The 19,329-nt window shown below is 36.4% G+C and overlaps 2 long non-coding RNA genes across 3 annotated transcripts in view; one reads left to right on the plus strand and one right to left on the minus strand.

Moving 5' to 3' along the window:
• Positions 1-19,329, minus strand: part of LOC126875462 (uncharacterized) — a 114,753-nt gene that overhangs the window by 66,998 nt on the left and 28,426 nt on the right. The gene's annotated exons all lie outside the window — the stretch shown is intronic.
• On the plus strand, positions 7,960-19,193 carry LOC126875465 (uncharacterized). Its single transcript, XR_007693470.1, has 3 exons — positions 7,960-13,220; positions 13,372-17,897; positions 18,163-19,193. It is a non-coding gene; the product is annotated as an uncharacterized LOC126875465 (long non-coding RNA).

Below are 19,329 nucleotides of genomic sequence, written 5' to 3' on the forward strand. Positions count from 1 at the left end.
AGTTGTATTATTGATCTCCAACAGCTGTTTTGAGTTTTGTTTCTGTAAGGTGATTGAGAAAATTTTAGACAAACTGTATAGAAAATTAAGAAAAGTCGGCTAAATATCTGAATCTGGTTGAAAATTTATGCGAACGTGAAGAATTCATATATTCAACGTTACTGCAAAATTCTCATCGCATGAATATCATTTTAATACGAACAATCGTGCCTCAACTTACGCGCCATCTTAATTTACGCGCCATCCTAATTTACGCGCCATCCTAATTTACGCGCCATCCTAATTTACGCGCCATCCTAATTTACGCGCCATCTTAATTTACGCGCCATCCTAATTTACGCGCCATCTTAATTTACGCGGCTAGAAAATATATTTTCCTAACGGATTCCTCGTGATCGTGAACAATATAAAAATATGATGTGACAGGGAGAAATGTCAGTCACGATTCAATCGTCAATCGCTTCGTCTGTCGCACAAAAACTCGGTCTTACGATGTTTCAATTCCTTCTATCCGTTTTATCGATCGTGTTACTGTTTTCGCCGATCGTTCGATCGGTGGACGATCGACGTGCAGACAAACAGATACGCTCAAAGTATGTGATAAAAAGGGGAACTCTGGTAGACGTTATCCAAAAAGAATTTGTCCCAGAATAAGAGTTTTGCGGGTTCAACCTGCTGGCTATTCGAGAAAACACTTTCAAAAATATATCGGCCATGGGGCTGATCGTTGGTCTGGGTAACATGATCTCCGTGGGAAAGAAGTTTGTGAAGTAAAATAATCGTTTAATGGACTGGAAAGATTGGAACGGCTAGACCTAGACAGTAACGTTATACCTCTGTCACCGAATCTGTTCTGAGAGCTGAAGCAATTGCATTTCGCCATGTCTAACCTCCAATAAGATCAACGAGATATCCCAAGACTCGTCCGCTGTCGTGTCACATTTGTTGTGGTTTGGTTTGGCATTCGACGATATCGAATCGATCAACAGGATCGTTTCCAGGATTACCCGCTTCTACGTTTCTTCTCAAATCTTCTTCATTTTCTAATTTGCGACCATTCTTACCTACCAACGGTACATCCATAACCTGCGTGTATCTACCTATATGTGTATTCATTCCGTTGCAGAGATTACACCGCAATTTTTCAGGTTTTATTGTCCTGTCATATCGCTGTACTCCTGGGAAAACATTATAGTATTTCAGGACGAATATCGGCAAGCTATCGTATCGATGGTTCTGTTCTAGCGAAGGATTTTAATAGCTTCACGTAAAGAAGAGAGTTCGTATTAGCTTCTGGCAAATAAAATTCAGATTCGTCGTTATCGATGGAGAAATTATTACTTACTAGTTTAGCGTTATGGTAGTGAAGCTACAGAATCCAAGTACAAGATATGAGATTATTCAAAAAGTTAGTAACGAACTTTGAGCACAATTTGAAGCAAATGTATTTTTATCGCATACACATTTTATCGACCGAAATATACGTAGTATTTCTTTTAAATATGGATAAAATTTGTGCAAAGGGAAGTCCTCTAGCAATATTTTCAAAATCTACCACGGAACATGTCAATTGTGAAAAACACTACGAATTTTCTTATCAACCCATTACATATACATACGAAGTACCTAAAGAAAGGTAGTATATATATTGTAAATATTTATTGGATGGAACGAATGTCTGTTTTTAGTTGTATTAAATATAGTCGCCATTCTGTTAACTATGACATGTATATAGTGAACAGAGAATTAGGATTTTGTGCATAGAAAGACAGGTGATGAGAGTTCTTGAGCTGTTTATATGAGAAAATGTGAAATTTTACAGTTACAAATCTTGAAAAGGAATATTACAAATATTAAGGAAATATTTCTGTTTCCTTTTGTCGCTATGTTTTTTATTTTTGCTTTTCGCTATTATTTTTTTAAAAACTGCACAGAAACGAAGCAAACCTATCAATTCTGCGAGGAATAATTGATCCGAGAAATTCTCTAACAAACAAAGGATGCGGCGTGGAATGTCAGTCAACTGATTTTATCGGTCTATTCTCTGGAAATCGCCGATCCAGAATCCTGTGAACCGGCTAAAAAGTATCTTCCACGGTATCGACGGGATTCACCGATGGAGCAGGGATTCGATTTAATTGGCTTGGCCAGCCAGATGACCTGTAATAAATCGTAGAAAGTAACAGTCGAACGAACAACGATAGCCAGAACTTCGGAGCGATGCACAGTCCACTCTGTAGCGATAAAAAAATTTTTTCCCGAATTAAAACGCGTGTTCCATCCTATAAAATATAAGGTTCGTGGTCCTGACCGTGTTCAATCATTATACATATACTATTTGTCGTATGGTTGGTGAAGCGTGTTCTGCAATCTGCAATGAGTCATTTCTAATGGCTCTAATAGAGACGTTTTATTTTCTAGTCGTTTTTCTTTTTACTTTGTTTTATTATCCATAGTACATAGAAGTTGCTGGACGAGATTTGAAACGAGTTTCAGGTTATTCAAGACCCGAATGCCGCACTAACTGAATAACGCTGAATATGGAACTGAATGTATAACATCAACGGAATGCTAAGAATTTGCGAAATTGATTTGCCTTTTCACGGTTGACACGTGTTTTTAACACAGTGTTTTCTCAACTTTGGTTTAATGTGAAGTAACATTGGGTGTAGTGTGTTAAATAATCACTCGGTGTTTAGGTCAACAATATGTTTATTAACAAGTGTCTTCTTTTGTACGCGTCGCGTATCGTTCTCGGTTTCGCTAGTCAATCTCGCTGCGCGGTTACAACTCGACTTTATTGCTTCCCGGTTCAAACCTAACTGTCGATCGGATTCGTTTCTTTTCTTTTTGTCGCCCCTCAATATCCCCACTATCCACGCGTTTGTTTGGCGTCCGCGACCGTTGCCACGCACTCCTTCTTCTCGAACAATTGGTGGAAGGACTGTTGGGATATTGATGGCACTTCGCTTCGGCGATATACATTGTTGCCAAGTGCCGCTACAGATGTTTGGAAACTAAACGTTAGCATCACCTTTCATCGCCTTTTATGCTCATATTTGTCACGAGATTCGCGCGTTTGTCTATAATGCCACAAGACTTGGAGACTCTCAAGGCCACAAAATGTTCAACTTTTCGCTCTTGACAAATTCGAGAAAATTTTAGATAATTTGTATTCTTTGTATTTCAGGCGTAATCATTTAGCATTTTTATCTCTTTTTCTATATACCTAAAGCAATACGCAAGGGTTGACTATGGTAAGGGCATAATAAAATTCATTAATCTACTTTACAGTGTTCAATCCTGGCAAGTTTAAGAAGATCTTCCTAATTTACTTCTACTTTCTTAGTCGTAATCTTATTATTTCATCCTATAAAGTCTTTCCGTATTCGTCCATTTTCATTCTCTAATGATACTGTTGTCAAAACTATCAAGAAAGTTACGATCTTTTCGAAGCGATTTTTTAAAAAATCTGTACCAACGTATCCCAGTTCGAACGTTATTAATAGACAGTTTCACTTTCGGTTTTTAACACACGTTCGACAAGGATAGCAACAAAGAAGTAAAACGGTGTAATAATCGATCAGCCAGTGGTTTGCTCGTTGAACCGAGGAATTCGCTTATTGTCGGTAATCCGTGTGAAAAATCTCTCTTTCCCCTCCAAAAGTGGTAACAATTTTCACGAATCTCGATCGTACATTCACTAACACAGGACAAAAGAACGATTAATTCGTTCGGCAACTATTTTTCCACGACTTTCTCCCCTCTACTCGTCGACCATTATACAACAAGAAATAAATCGTCTTAGAGCCTTTTAGCTTACTGAACTGATAATATTCGATTTAAGCGACGATAAATTCAACAATTTTCCACACCTTCCATGTGTGCGTTTCACACTATAGCGTGTGAAACAAAGCTAAGGAAAAAGGTGAAATCGCAAGGGATTCGATTCGACGTGCCAAGTGCTTAAAGTTTTTTATTTTTTTTTTTTTTTTTTTTGTTATTTAATTTGTACTTTACAATTTGTTTAACTGGACATTTGGTAAATTTTTCTAGCTTTATTGCTAAATAATAAAAGGTGGATGGCTACCCCCAACGGGATATCATCTTCGATTTTGACCATTTTATTTCCTTAGCGAGGTCAGTGAGCTGTTCTCTTTTTAGTCTTTTTTCTATCAGAGTTCTGCTCGCTTCGGCAGCCAGCTGGTTTGGCTGTGTTGCCGTTCTTTCCTTGTATATTTTTGCGTACCTGCCGATTTCTTCTTTCACCGTTGGTATTTTCAAGTCTTTACGTATATCCTCGTTTCTGACATACCAGAGGGCGTTCGCTATTGTTCTCAGTATCTTCGATTGTAGCCACTCTAGTTTATTTATGTGGCGCATTGCTGCTGTTCCTCGTAGTGGTATTCCGTACGTCCAAATTGGTTTTACTATCGTTTTGTAGATTTTTAGTTTATTTTCTATGCTAAGTTTAGAACTTCGACTAGTTAACCAGTACATTTGTCTTCTTTTTATCCGTATTTTGTCTATAATTGATTTAGTATGCTTCCATGTAAGTTGTGTGTCTAAGTGAAGTTCCAGGTATTTAACTTGCCTTGTTTGTGTTATACGCGTGCCATTTAATTGGATATTTGGTGATTCCCGTTTTCTTAGTGTAAATATAATATCGTTGCATTTACTGGGGTTTGCTTTTATTTGTTTATCTGGTAGCCATTTTTCTATTTTCTGATGTGCTCTTGCAGTAATGTGGTTGCTGTTTCTGCATTAGTGCGCCTGACTAGTACAGCCGTGTCTGTGCTTTGCCTGGCTTAGTGCTTTGCATTGAAGTCTCCCGCTGTGATGTCACCTAAGGATTGAAAATATTTGTGGCGGCACTGGACGGCGAATCTTTCCGACGGCATTCGACGATGAAACTTTCCGACGGCTTCGCGACACAAAACACATCATCGAAGCGTAAGGCCGATATGCCTAACGAGCCATCGATATCCCTACGGTCCTTTCGCCGAATATTTGGAAGAAAGCGTACTTGGCAACGGTCGCGTACGTCTAACGAACGCGCGCGTAGTGGGGATATCGAAGGGCAACAAAAGAAACGAATCTGTAAACAGAGGCATTCGAGTTTGAACAGCCAAGTGCGAAGGATCAAATTTCAACGTCGAAGCAAGTCTAGTGGAGAAGCGAGAAAATCAGTGGTAATGGAGAATTATACGAAACCACTTGAAGGCGAGGATTGTTAATTGTTGATTGTTAAACAAATTATATTGTTGAACACCGTTGAGTATTTCTTGGGCATCTTACACCAAACACCAGCTCATTGTTTTCATTTTTGTAATGTCATTTTATGTCGCGGTGGTGCATATACTGCTGACATCTGGAAATAATTGCTGTTACTTAAGTGCTTAAAGTGTCACGGAAAATGAGACGATGGCGTTCTTGCATCGTTAGAGTCTATCCTAACTGATTTCAGACGCTTTGTTCGATTTTTATCCATTTTAGATCGCCGTCGCTCCTATTCCGTTATCCACTCAAAAAATGTTTGAATAGTTTTACAAGAATCTGCCAGAAGATTCGTTCCTTTACGGCGATCGAAAGCACTTTAGCATGATTTCAATGGGGAAATCCGCCACTTTCAACATTTCTCATCCCGAGGTTTGAACATAAGCGAAAAGTATAATTAAACATTTCCTATAAATTAATTCGTACTTTATTATTTATTATTATTCGTACGATTTATATGCATCACGTGAACTTTGTTACGATCAAACCACGTTGATACTACTATCATCTTTGCAAAAAAATTGATATCATAATAATTGCAAGATAATTTCTATATTGTGTTATAGGGCTTTTGGTGTTATAGGACGAATTAGTGTACCAAATTAATAACAAACTGTAACATAAACATTTGATGTAACACTATTTCGTAAAATATCAGAAAAAGAAATCTAGCAATACCTGAAGTTCATTGAAAATATTTCCACGTAACCTCTCTTTCAAAGTTCACAAGATTTTTAAATTATTTGAAGAATCTAACTGTAAATGCATACTGCTCATGCTACTAATTTCCAGCGTTATTCCTGCAAACGTAGTGATAAAGCTAAAAAGGTGAATTGTTCAAAGTGAACTACGTATTGATTTTCCAAGTGTAAAAAGCACATCTATTTTCTTTTTTTAATGGAAACCTTCCCCTTTTTTTCACACATCAAATCTTCTCGTCATCCTACGAACAAAATATTCAGCTAAAGTGCTCGAAAAACGATTAATTCACAATATATTTAAACCCTAACTTCTTAAATCCTTTAGCAACTACTATTTGCTTCAAAACTTGTGCAAAGGTAAATGTATACCATAGAATTTTAAAATGGATAAAAAATTGATATATTCGATATTTCAACAAAAATTTCATTATAAAAATTCCACCTCGTTTATGTCCATTATATCACCGCTTGAACATCATTTTAACACGTAAGTGGCACCTAGCGAATTCCCCATCAACCTAAACGGTATAGAGGTCGTTGCTTCCATCTAACAGAGCTGCTAAACCAACAAATATTCAGAGTGACACGTCAGTCACGATCCGATCGTCAATCGCTTAGTCTGGGGCGCGAAAACTCGATCTCAAGATGTTTAATTTTATCCATTTTATTCTTCTTAATATCTTTCCTGGCCGTCTGACTTTCTTCGATGCTCGTCTTACTGATTTCGCCTATCGGTCGATCGGTGCAAGAACAGACGTACAGACAGATAGGAAAGTACGAGGTGCGTGACAAAATGGAAAACATGGCGGACGTCATCGTACAAGAATCTGACTTAGGATCAAAGATCCTCCACTTGAACGTGTGGGTCATCGGGGGAAACGGTTTCAAAAATTTAACACCTGCGAGACTGAACTTTCGTCAAGGTAAGAAAACCTGAGAAACGAAGAAGGAATCGTTTAAAGGATTGGAAAATGTATTCTAGCTAAACCTAACGTACAATGTCATACCAGTGTTGCCAAATCTGTTCTCAGAACCGAAGCAATTGAGTTTCCTGTATCTGATGTACAATAAGATTAACGAGATATCCCCAGACCTCATTCGCGGACGTGCCGCATTTGTTGGGGCTGAATTTCGGATTGAACGACATCGAACCGATCGACAGGAGCTCGGTTACAGCGGTATATTCGCCTCCGGTTAAACGATAATAAGGTTATTAGCGTAGAGCCTGCAGTTTGTAGATATATTGTAGGATGGAACCTTCTGGAATTGGGAAACGATAAATTAACCGTCATCCAGCCAGGAATCCTACAAGGATTGGGGTTAGGTTGGGCTATCTCATATTGGAAGGAAATCAGTTAAGCAGAATGTCTTACATCGATTACAAACAACTAATTGGTTTATATGATTTGAACTTAGACTACAATCAAATAGCAAATATCGAGGTAGCATCGTTTCCAGACATGAATTACTTGAAGCAGCTGCACCTGAGCACGAATCAACTAATTGCAATTATCTTTGCAATGTTTCATGGACTAACGGATTTAAACGTGTTGGATCTCGCTAATAATAAAATCGTTACAATGCAACCTGGTGTGTTTGAAGACCTTCCAGTGCTGGCATTCGTAAACCTTACGAACAATAAATTAACTGGCATAAAAGTAAATGAGTTTCCATTTTACCATTATATTTATAAATATACAGCTAAAATAATTCTTGGTATAATGTGTTATGCGAAGATTGCAGAATGTACAAATTGGTGGAATAAAAAAATGTGACGCATAAACATGTCGAGCGCAAAAATCAATGAGTTTGGCCAAAGTGTGACAAGTCTACATCGAGTACCTAAGATAGCGGAGTTAGAGGTTCTTTTTACGCTTCTTACTAGTGAGCCAGAGCGGAGCTTTTCAGGCTCGCAAGTCTTAGGCTTCCGCAAAAGCATCGCAGAGGTACATGGTGCTATCGCAGATGATGAATCGTTAGATCTACATGCTAAGCTAGTTGAATTTTCACACAGCTTAATTCGCTTCAGCTAGACAAATCTGACCCTCGTACCTTTTTACAACAATCTCTGTTTTTAGGATCTGACAATCTCATTTCATACCTTCGTTTTAACCTTCTTTGATCAAGAAAAGTTACAAGTCATACTAGAATATCAACATCTCTCGATATCTAGTAACATCTCATTCTGATATTTTTAAATTGGAAAACGTTCGCTCATATCGTTGAAGATACTACAGTTTATCTAACTCTCTTCAGCAGCTTGATGATATTAGCAAAACAGTCATATTCTACTCCTTCCAATGTGCAATGTGCAGAATTATAGCTGTCGAGATATTTCTTTTTATGCATGTAAAATTGTTCTACCTAGAAGCAACGAGGGTATCATGTTGTTACAAAATTCTAATCAACAAATTTATGGAATTGGGGAAGGTAATGTATACAGTTACTCTAATAGTTCTTGTTTCGATTAAATATTTTCGTTTTTTAATATGTCGTTTAATATCTGTTGAGGCTGTGAATGTCATGCAAAATGTGATTTACATTTTGTGACATAAAAATGGCGATAGAGTCTTATATTTAACGACGCTACTTAAGAAACTCTCTTTCATATTATTCCTCTGCTTGTCGAGATGAATGTTGGATAAAAAGGGAGTTTCACACAGGAAATAAAAATCACCCTCTTTTCTTTTGTTCCAAGTCTCCTTCGTTCTGTAATTTGCAGCTGTTCTATTCTACTTGCCCCATGAAGAATATTATCGTGGATATGTAGTTCATCTTGGACCATTCATCGTTTTCCTGTTTCATTTTTTTCCTTACGCTTATCGTTTACGAGAAAAACGCTGAGAAGAAATAGCATAAATGCCCTACACATAGAATTCGAATGGCTTCTAACAAAAATTGCCAAGAAACCAAAATTTCCATCGATATCTCGAAAATGTACACAAAGACGTAATTTTAACAATTTTTACGTACTCCATAAGCATCTCAGGTGCTGTAAAAAAATTTGCAATTATCGAGCTCCAGTACTATTTTCAGATAAGTACGTACTTTCTCCAGCGTGGGAAATTAGTGAAAAACTCGACGACCTTGTAACCGGTTCATCTCGCTTGTCCTAACCCTGATTTAATCAAGCTTACACCGCCATTACAATATTAAGTAGATTGGATCGCTTGCAATGATATCATAATGATAACGCACGGTCCTTTCACTTTGACACTCTCTCGTACGACAATTGCTTCATCCGCTCGTATTGGCTAGCCGAGTTAAACAGTTGCCTCGACCAGACGCAATGGCGTTATTTTAATCTCTATACTTTTTTAAAAATCCTGGTCATTCCATTTTTTCTTATTCCCGTAATTAGTTGCTGTCGTTGGTAGAAGATCATATGTATCTTGTTTCTATCTTTGTCATATTCTTTAATTGATACGTATGAATTTGTTGATATTAGACCTTGGTCTTAAATCAAATGGCCGATTTTCGCTAACGAACGAAATGATTGCAATTTAATTCCAAGAAGCGGATAAAAATAAAGTAAAAAATACTACAATATATTCTACACCAATAATCTTAAATCTTGGCATATCTTAGGACATTAATAAAAAAAAAAACAAAAAAATAACAATAAGAAACTGCTAAAAATAACTGGAAAGTATACTATGATACTATACACATTCTCGTCGATATCCATACTCGAAACTTTAATCAATATAATGCACCAAAGTAAGAATTCCACTCAAGAATCAGTGCTGCCAGTCCAAGTAATATCTCGAACATTTTGTGCGTTCAATTTCTCACAAAACTATAATAAAGCGTAGTAGTAATCTCGCGAAGGAGGTGTCGCGATGCTCGAGAGCGTCTTCATTCGTCGTTTCAAATATATATGTCTCTTTCCCTTCGTATCATTTCCTGTGCCTGTCTCATGGCACGAATTGTATTATGAAACACGCGAAGACACACAGCTCTGGGCAGAAATCCGAACAATTTCCTTTCCTTCTTTGCGGTCGATGGTACCGAGCGCTTTTCGATCGAGCACACGCTGCGACACCGTTGCCACATTTCGTCCGAAGATGTCCGAGTAATCTGCACAGATTCAATCTCGACGATAATACGTCCAAAACTTCGACTCGAAACGTAGCCCCTTCGCGGCACAGTTTACTGTTTCCAGTCCCACACATCGGACCTATAGCGTCGATATATACAGCAAATCGTGCAATTGAGAAAGACAATGGTCATCCAAATAAGTTGTATTTTGAATTTAATTTTTTAAAGGCTACGTTTGTGTTAATACGACAATTTATTTGCAATCTTTGTTTCAATTAATATACATGATATTATGAAATTCCGTTTTTAACGTTCCATTATATTGTGAAAGAGAATTGGCTAAGAATTTACTTCTTAGTTCTTAGCACCTTGTCCTCCATCGTTTTCTCTTACATCTAATCTTCCTTAGAGATATCAGTGCTTCCTCAAGAGTCCACGCAGTTATATTTAGTCAGAAATTTTTAGTAATGTGACTGTGTTGCCATACTACGTACAAGTAAATTACTGTATTCTACTTACAATTTTCTATTATATGAAAAAGAAACAAAATTGGACAAGACTGATAATCTAAAGCGAACCAAATTAATTCTTAACTAAATTACGAGACTTCCTCAAGCACGTTCGTCGAGTATTCGTCAAACACCTCGCCGTGCCAATCGAAACTCGACGTCTCGTCGAATTAACATTTCTCGGAAGCTTTGAATACAATTTCACGAGAAAATGTTGCAATATTCTAACGAAGAATACATCTCAGCTTGACGTATAGTTCCATCTAAAGAGTTAAAGACGACGTTCCGTTTTATCGAATCCCTTCAGAGAAATGTACAAAGAGAATCTTCCCATGCAACTTTTTCCCTTCGTCGCCTTTCATACGTTCATATGCATATGTACGAAGATATTAAGATGCCAGTTGTTAAAGAAGCATCGCGTATTATATGCATTTTATGGTAGATTCAGATTCACCGATATTTGGCCATTACGATTTCTTCAAGCAAATGACTTTGTGCTTTGAATTTAGCACTTGGAACATATTGGCGCGATACACATCCATATTTAACGCTAATATATATGTCTATTTGTGTGCATACACGCAGTTAAGCGTTTCTTACGTAACTATGCACGATTGGGAAGTTCGTCTCATTTTTACTCAGTTGTAAGGCTTGAAGTGTTGTTCCATCGAGCAGAGTATCAGGTTTCCTGCTTCCCCTTTTTCTTTTCCCCTCTTCTTGTAAGAGTTTTCTATGAAAGCACCGATATCACGGGCACTTGTCGTTATCTCCTTTATAATTAAAGTTCTTCCGTAATTTTCCAGAAAAATTCACGACGCTGAAGATATTGAGCCGTGCAACCTCTGTGCCAAGCCGAAACTTTCGTTTGGTCGTTAATCCCTTGAAACATGTAAAATTCAGGTTGAAGGGACCTCGAGGAAAAAAAGCGTCAGGATTTAGAGGGGATCGCGCGAGAGTGGTAATACGATATACGTTAAACGGAAGTATTATTTTCTATACGATCGCAATATGTTCGTGATATAAACGTGACGGATAAAATAAGCTATTGAATTTGAGAAATTTCTTTTTCGAAATATTATTCGCTTACGAAATATTCTCCTAATTTGTAAATATTTTCTGCGCGCCGGAGAAAGGCTTTCGAAAATGTATTCTTTAATTGCATTACATTCGCGAATAATAGTTATATATTATATTTACGGGAGAAAAATAAAAATCCATTGTGAAAGATATACTGCACCCGTAAAACGTAAAGTAACAATTCAATTATATACAATAAAAATTTTTTTTTAATTTTTTTTTTTTTTTTGAAATTTTTTCATCGAGACAACGATCTACAGTGAGATCGGTTATAACGTACCGCACGCGTACCGAGCGAAAATTCAAAGTCGATTTTCTCGAAAACAAAGCCTCGAACGAAACATTTTTATTGTATATTTGCGACTTCTTTTTTCGCGTAGAATCACCCCCTTTCCGCTTGTACCACCAGTTACCAACCACCCTGTATATATTGAAGTAATAATTTCAAGCTGATTCTTCTAGTATCGTTATTGTATCTTCCGCTTTTTGCTTCGAGTCTTAAACGAAGATTAAAGATTAAACTCACTAGGATACTAAACTGTCCACTGAATATCCTTGCAACATTCATCAGCATTGTTATACCTACAATGCCCTAGTATATCACACTTGCAAACCTGGAAAATTTAGTTTAATCCTCTATAACCCAGAATTTTGTATATTCAATAGAAAGAAGGATAGTAATTGTTATAAATAAACCATTTGACATCGATGTTGAACTATATCAATGAAATAAAATAGTTTCGAGTATAAACAGTTGAAATAAAATATGAACGCGTGGATATCGAATCTTCCAGTTATTGTATTCCATAATGTTATAAAATATTAATGCATCCTAAGACTCATAACTAACAAAAAATTTGAGTCTAATCTTTAAACTACATCGCAAAAGATTAGTTCGTTCTAAAAATTATAAATAGAAGAGAAGCTTCCATATATCATTGCCAATAAAAAATTTGAAACACCGATGGAATTACACATGGTACAAGTAATCGGTAGCCGGACAAGCCACGTTAACAGACAACTACATGGTCATCTCTCTTCACCATCCTGTGCAGCGATCGCGTCCAATTAATCGCGGAACAAAACACGGCCAAATAGTCCAATTAACGCGTTCAATTAATCGAACGACTAAACGCAAAACTATTCAGCCTCCTGGTCGTTCGAACGAATGGTTTCGGTAAACACGATTGTACGCGCGAGACAGGACAGTCACAAGAATTTGCCAGGCAAACGAACAATTGCACAGAGAAGATATCGTTGGTTTTCGATGTTGACGCACGAAAAGACAAGCTGGCGATGAATTCGAGGCCGAGAAAGATAAAAAACATAGTCGATTTGTTTCTCTTTTACCGGCGATCGATCATTACTATCGACATCCTAATAGTGAGCTTGGACACCGAGCAGCACCGTCGGATGTTTCTTTTTGGCGTTGTAATTTACGAAGCACTAGCATGGGAATAAAGTTGTGGTCGTCGAGACAAGGAATTGTCTGTGATCAACAGGCAGTAAGAAGCATACATTCCTGCTCGTAGTAGCCTTGCTGATATTATACAAATTGTGATATTTGTAGAGATTTATAAGAAAACGATTAATCAGTTGAATACATTTACGAAAGGTAACGATTTATTGTGGAATATACAACGATGTTCATAATGTTATAGAAACATGATATTGAAATTGAAATTAGTTTTGTTATTGATATCTATCACCTGTTTTGAGTTTTGTTTTTCGAAGCTTATTGAGAAAAACTTTGATGAATTGTATAGAATATTCAGAAAAGTCTGCAAAATATTTCATTCTGAGGAAAGAAAATGGAAGTTCAATGGACTATCCATCTTGATCTCTCTCATAACAATGATCACTGTAATGAAACACAGTGGATTTGGAGGAATTCCAGCATTGAAAATCTTAAACCTTGCGAACAATATATTAACTGGCATGGATACAAAGGTCTTCGAATTTGACCATTATGTGGACGTGCAGCAAAAATAATTTTTGGTATCATGTGTTATGTATAGACTTTGTAGAATGTAGAAATTGGTGCAATAAAGAAATATGACGTATAAATACGTCGAGCGTAAAAAAGCTATATAATGATGCGATTGCTCAGACCATAAGAAGTTTACATCGGGTAGTTAGAAGTTTTTTTTATAGTTCTTAGAAATGAGCTGGCTGAACTTCCAGGCTCGAAAGCCTTCAACCTCCGCTCAAGCATGGCAGAGATATTATATATAGTACTATCGCAGATGATAAGTCATTAAACCCAAATGCTAAGGTAGTTCAACTCCTACACAGCTTAACTCGCTTCAGCTAGTCAAATCTGACTCTCGTTCTTTTTTATAACAATTTCTGTTTTTAGCCTCTTACAATCTCGCCCCCTACTTCCGTTTTAAGCTTCTTTAATCAGGAAAAGTTAGAAGTTATATTAGAATGTTAACGTGTCTCTAACAAGTCGCCTAATATCTGTTCAAACGACATAGACTATCGATGTTCGTATAAAGTATACGTTTACATTTTGTGACATAAAAGTGACGATACCGTCGCTGTGTATTTAACGAGGCTGCTTAAGAATCTCCCTTTTATATTACTCCTGGGCTCGTCCAGATGAATTTTAGATGAAAGAAGGTTTAACAGGGAGAGATCAGAGGAGATAGAAATCCCGCTTCTACGTTTTTTCCCAAATCTTCTTCATTTTCTAATTTGCGACCATTCTTACCTACCAACGGTACATCCATAAAAACCTGCGTGTATCTACCTATATGTGTATTCATTCCGTTGCAGAGATTGCACCGTAATATTTCAGGCTTTATTGTCCTGTCATATCGCTGTACTCCTGGGAAAACATTATAGTATTTCAGGACGAATATCGGCAAGCTATCGTATCGATGGTTCTGTTCTAGCGAAGGACTTTAATAGCTTCACGTAAAGAAGAGAGTTCGTATTAGCTTCTGGCAAATAAAATTCAGATTCGTCGTTATCGATGGAGAAATTATTACTTACTAGTTTAGCGTTATGTAGTGAAGCTACAGAATCCAAGTACAAGATATGAGATTATTCAAAAAGTTAGTAACGAACTTTGAGCACAATTTGAAACAAATGTATTTTTATCGCATACACATTTTATCGACCGAAATATACGTAGTATTTCTTTTAAATATGGATGAAATTTGTGCAAAGGGAAGTCCTCTAGCAATATTTTCAAAATCTACCACGGAACATGTCAATTGTGAAAAACACTACGAATTTTCTTATCAACCCATTACATATACATACGAAGTACCTAAAGAAAGGTAGTATATATATTGTAAATATTTATTGGATGGAACGAATGTCTGTTTTTAGTTGTATTAAATATAGCCTCATTGCATTAACTATGACATGTATATAGTGAACAGAGAATTGGGATTTCGTGTACACAAAGAATAGTCGATCTCGCTCAGTTTAAGATGGCGAGACAAAGAGAGTGGTGAGACGCGTGTAAATGTGTATCGACGAATATCTTGTCAATCACATATCAAATGAATCTGAAATTACTTTGATATCAATTCTAAGTGTAATGTAAGTGTAGCTATACATTTATTTCGGTGATCAATACCCACAGTTCTCAACAGTTATAAATCTTAGAAAGAAATATTTGGAAAGTTAGGGTTAGGTTGGGTAAAGTTGGTTCCTTCTGTCGCCGTGTGTATTATTTTTCCTTGGTTATTTTTATTAGACACTGGATTGAAACGAAGCAGCTCTCGGGGAAACTTAAATTGGTTGAAGGATTTCTCTAACGAACAGGGGATGCGACTTGAAACGTCAATCGATTGATTTTATCGGTCGATTCAGGTCCTCTAAGCCGGCTAAAAAGTATCGTTCACGATATCCACGGGATTGGCCGGTGAAGCACGGGTTTGATTTAATTGACTTAGCCGATAACGTTGACGTCGTCAAGAGCATACATTCCTGTTTGTAAATATTGGAACATTTGCTGATCTCATATAAAGTGTAATACATGATCGTTTCATACAGATTATGAAGGAAACGTTGAATTGGTTGGAATTATATTTCCATGGAAGATTACGATTTAAAATACGCAAAAAGGTTCGTAATATTACACAGACATAATACTTAATATTATATTATATTATTAATTATATTATAATATCGCTATTATATTAAATAATATTTATATATAATTGTATTAGTGATATCTACTATCTCCTTTGAGCTTTGGTTTTGAAACCTCACTGAGGAAATTTTTAATGAGACGCATAGAAAGTTCAAATAAGTCTGTAGAAATTCTGAATCTGGTTGAAAATTAGTCAAGTATAAAACTATAATGGCAAAGTATGAATCGGTCATAAGCAAATGTTAAATGTAACTGGAATCGCAAAGAATGAATAGCAGAACCACTGAAAGCTAAAGTATGAAATGTGTATCTATCAAAGAAACAAGAAATGAAGGTTACAGTGATTTTAACGAAGTAGAACATAGTACTATAAAGTGTGAAATCTGTTAAAGGAAGAAAGAAGAAAGAAAAAAATATTACAAAAATTCTAAAATTTACTATCTTGAGGTCGTACAGTATTTTGTATCTATGAATGTTTGATTAACTAAATTAGTAAACCAGGAAATAAACCAGTTGCCCGATCTGGATTAACAGGAAGGTAACAAAACCGGTATCGATTCGAGGTTAGTTATCTGGTTATTATTGGGTTGGCAACTAAGTGATTGCGGAATTTGTCATTACCACCTAATGACAAAAGCCGCAATCACTTACTTGCCAACCCAATAATACACTACGATCACTCGACTAGAAAGTTCACTGTTCGCTTGGTAAAAAAGTGAAACAAGTCCGCGTATCGGGTTACATTTTCATACGATATGTGTACTACATCGCGAAAGTCGGCCATGTTGCTTCGTTCTACTGCGTTTCATTGAAATTCCCACTCATGAAGGTGTTCCAGCTGAAAACGAAGCAAAAGGCGAAAGGATAGGAAGATACTGGAAAAGAAGAATTTTAATTTTTCCAATAGAAAGTTGAAGATAAATGGAAATCCATGGAACCTGATATTTAATGTTAAAAAAAAATGTCATATCAAGTAGTCCGATGCTTATGGGCCGCCGTTATACTAAATTAGATATAATCAGGTGAACAGACAATATTCAAAGAAAGGAAAAACGTATGTATACGAGACACGAATATAAAAGATATCCGGTTACACCGACATACACATGTACAAAAAACTATAGAAAACGAATGGAATACATTGGCGTGTGTGCGTGTGCAGAAAGCAGGACGCGTATCGATAAATACGTGCGCGAACACACATGTATAGACACAGAAAGGCCGAAGGGTAAATAGGCAAACACACGCACACACGTAAATACACATAGGCGCGGAAGCAAGCAAAGCGCTATTATGAAATCCATTGAACATAATATTGGTAAATTATGGGTTTCCATTTGCAGTGGAGCAAACAGGTCGAATTGGACAAATGTCGTAAAGGACTATGCCATTGCTGCAGCAAGGAATCGATCAGACGACGCGACGTTACGACACGCGTAAAATAGTCAAGTTCAAACGGTGGAAAATCGTGGAAACTTGTCCGTAGATGTAGAGCAATGCCAAGTTAGACAAACCCCCATAGTCCTTATAATTGGACGAACAAAACGAAATTCCTATGGAATTACACAAATGTTTTACGGCTGAAATGGCTTTTTGTCCTTTCTCTTGTTTCACGATGGGCGTCGCGTCAAATTTCGTGCCGCATTTTTCTCTGCTGACATTTGTTCCCTTAGCGCGTCAGAGCACGCGCGTGAAATATCTTTTTTAAGGAAAGAATGGAAAATGTAAAACAGAGGGGGACGTGTCTGGTGTTCGGTTACGATAAATCACCGTAAGAAAAAAGAAGGGAAATTATATAAGGTTTCTCTGCAACGGAATTTCGATTTTACTGAATTTTTATTCCCACAGATAGATAGGTGCTCCGTACTGTAATTCATCGTAACGATAATTATTTATCATTCAGTAGATTTAGTAAATTACAATTTAATTGATTGCAGTATGGCAAGGGTGCAATGACTGATAGCGGTCGAGTGTTATTTTTACGAGCAAAACGATGAAGTTTCAACTATATTCTCGATATACAGTGGCACACGAAAGTATTCGAACGCTTACATATGCAAACTTGAATGACCGAAATAATGTACATTAAAGTAATTTGCTTAGACAAGCAGATGTCAGTAGGAAGATGGAAGTTTTGAGGTTATGTCAGTAAAATTTGAAAAGGATTCAACAACGTAGGTAGGAGTTGATACATTTATTAGAAACACACATTGTAAGTGACTGACAGAAGTATTTGAACGCTACATATATTATTAAATTATTTAATATTAATATTTTGTTGGACCACCTTTAGCAGCGATAGTGTGTCTCAGTCGACGTTCCATACTGTAAACCAATGATTTTGTAAAACTACACTCAACGGAGTTCCATATTTCTATAATTTTATCTTTCAATACTTGCTTTGAGGTTATCTGAAATTTATTTAATCTTTTTCCGATTTCAGCCCATAAATTTTCAATCGGATTTATGTCTGGACTTTGCGTAGTAATTAGCATGTGTGGTGTGTGTTATATACGATCCATTCTTTCGCAATTCTAGCAGTATGCTTAGGATCATTACCTTGTTGGAAGTGGAAATCTTCCAATAATCCTAATCTACGGGTACTTTCTTTAAGGTTATTTTTTAAAATATTTAAAAATATTTAAAAGTCAGTCTTTTTTTATGATTTACCGCATTAATGTATGGCTTGTTTCGCAGTACTCTGCCTTGGAAATCATTGTTTCGTAAGATTCGTCGACATAATTCCGGGTGAAGTTCTTTATGAAACATATCAGCTACCATAATTGCGAGTCGAGGAGCGGATGCAGTAGGATTTTTTTTAATTCGCGAACGATAACTTTCTCCTCTGTTCCAGACAATTTCTTTGGTCGACCTGATCGAGCTTTGTTTGCAAGTGTTTTCTCATTCTTTCACTTTTTTATGATATAATATATCGTGGACACACTTCTGTTCACAATTCTGACAATCTCGTTATATGATCTGCCGTCCTCCTGTAATCGGATATTATTTCTCTTTCACACTTTTTTGTTTCAGACTTTTTGGTATTCTTTTTAAATACTATTGTGCACACTTTTACGTTACTGTTACTGAAGCGACATCATAACATCAAGTGAACGTACCAATATTTTCATTTAGCAATAATGTTTACATTCGGTGCAAAGCAAGATGAGAAACTATCAGCAGTGTTACAGCGTTCGAATTCTTCTGTGAGACATTTATCATGAATGTTTCTAATAAATGTATCGTAACTCCTATCCATATTATTGAATCGTTTTCAAATTTTACTGATGTAATCTTGACACTTTTCCATCACTATGGATACCAAATTGTTTTAACAAATTAGTTTAGTACACCTTATTTTATTAATTGAAATTTGTATAAGTGTAAGCTTTTGAATATTTTCGTCAATCACTGTATATTGTTTCACCTCTTTTATTCTATTTCTTTTACTTCGACCATCTTTCATCTGGAACTACCACACCAATCCAATTGATTGATTTTACAATTTTATTTTAAAAGTCCTACTTCATGATATATTTTTTCCCCCAATGATGTAATGACTTTCGCAACGATAACTAAAAGAATAATATAATGAATTTTATTTTGTTTT

The sequence above is a fragment of the Bombus huntii genome, chromosome 18 (genome assembly GCF_024542735.1).
Source record: "Bombus huntii isolate Logan2020A chromosome 18, iyBomHunt1.1, whole genome shotgun sequence".
In the NCBI taxonomy this organism is placed as follows: domain Eukaryota; kingdom Metazoa; phylum Arthropoda; class Insecta; order Hymenoptera; family Apidae; genus Bombus; species Bombus huntii.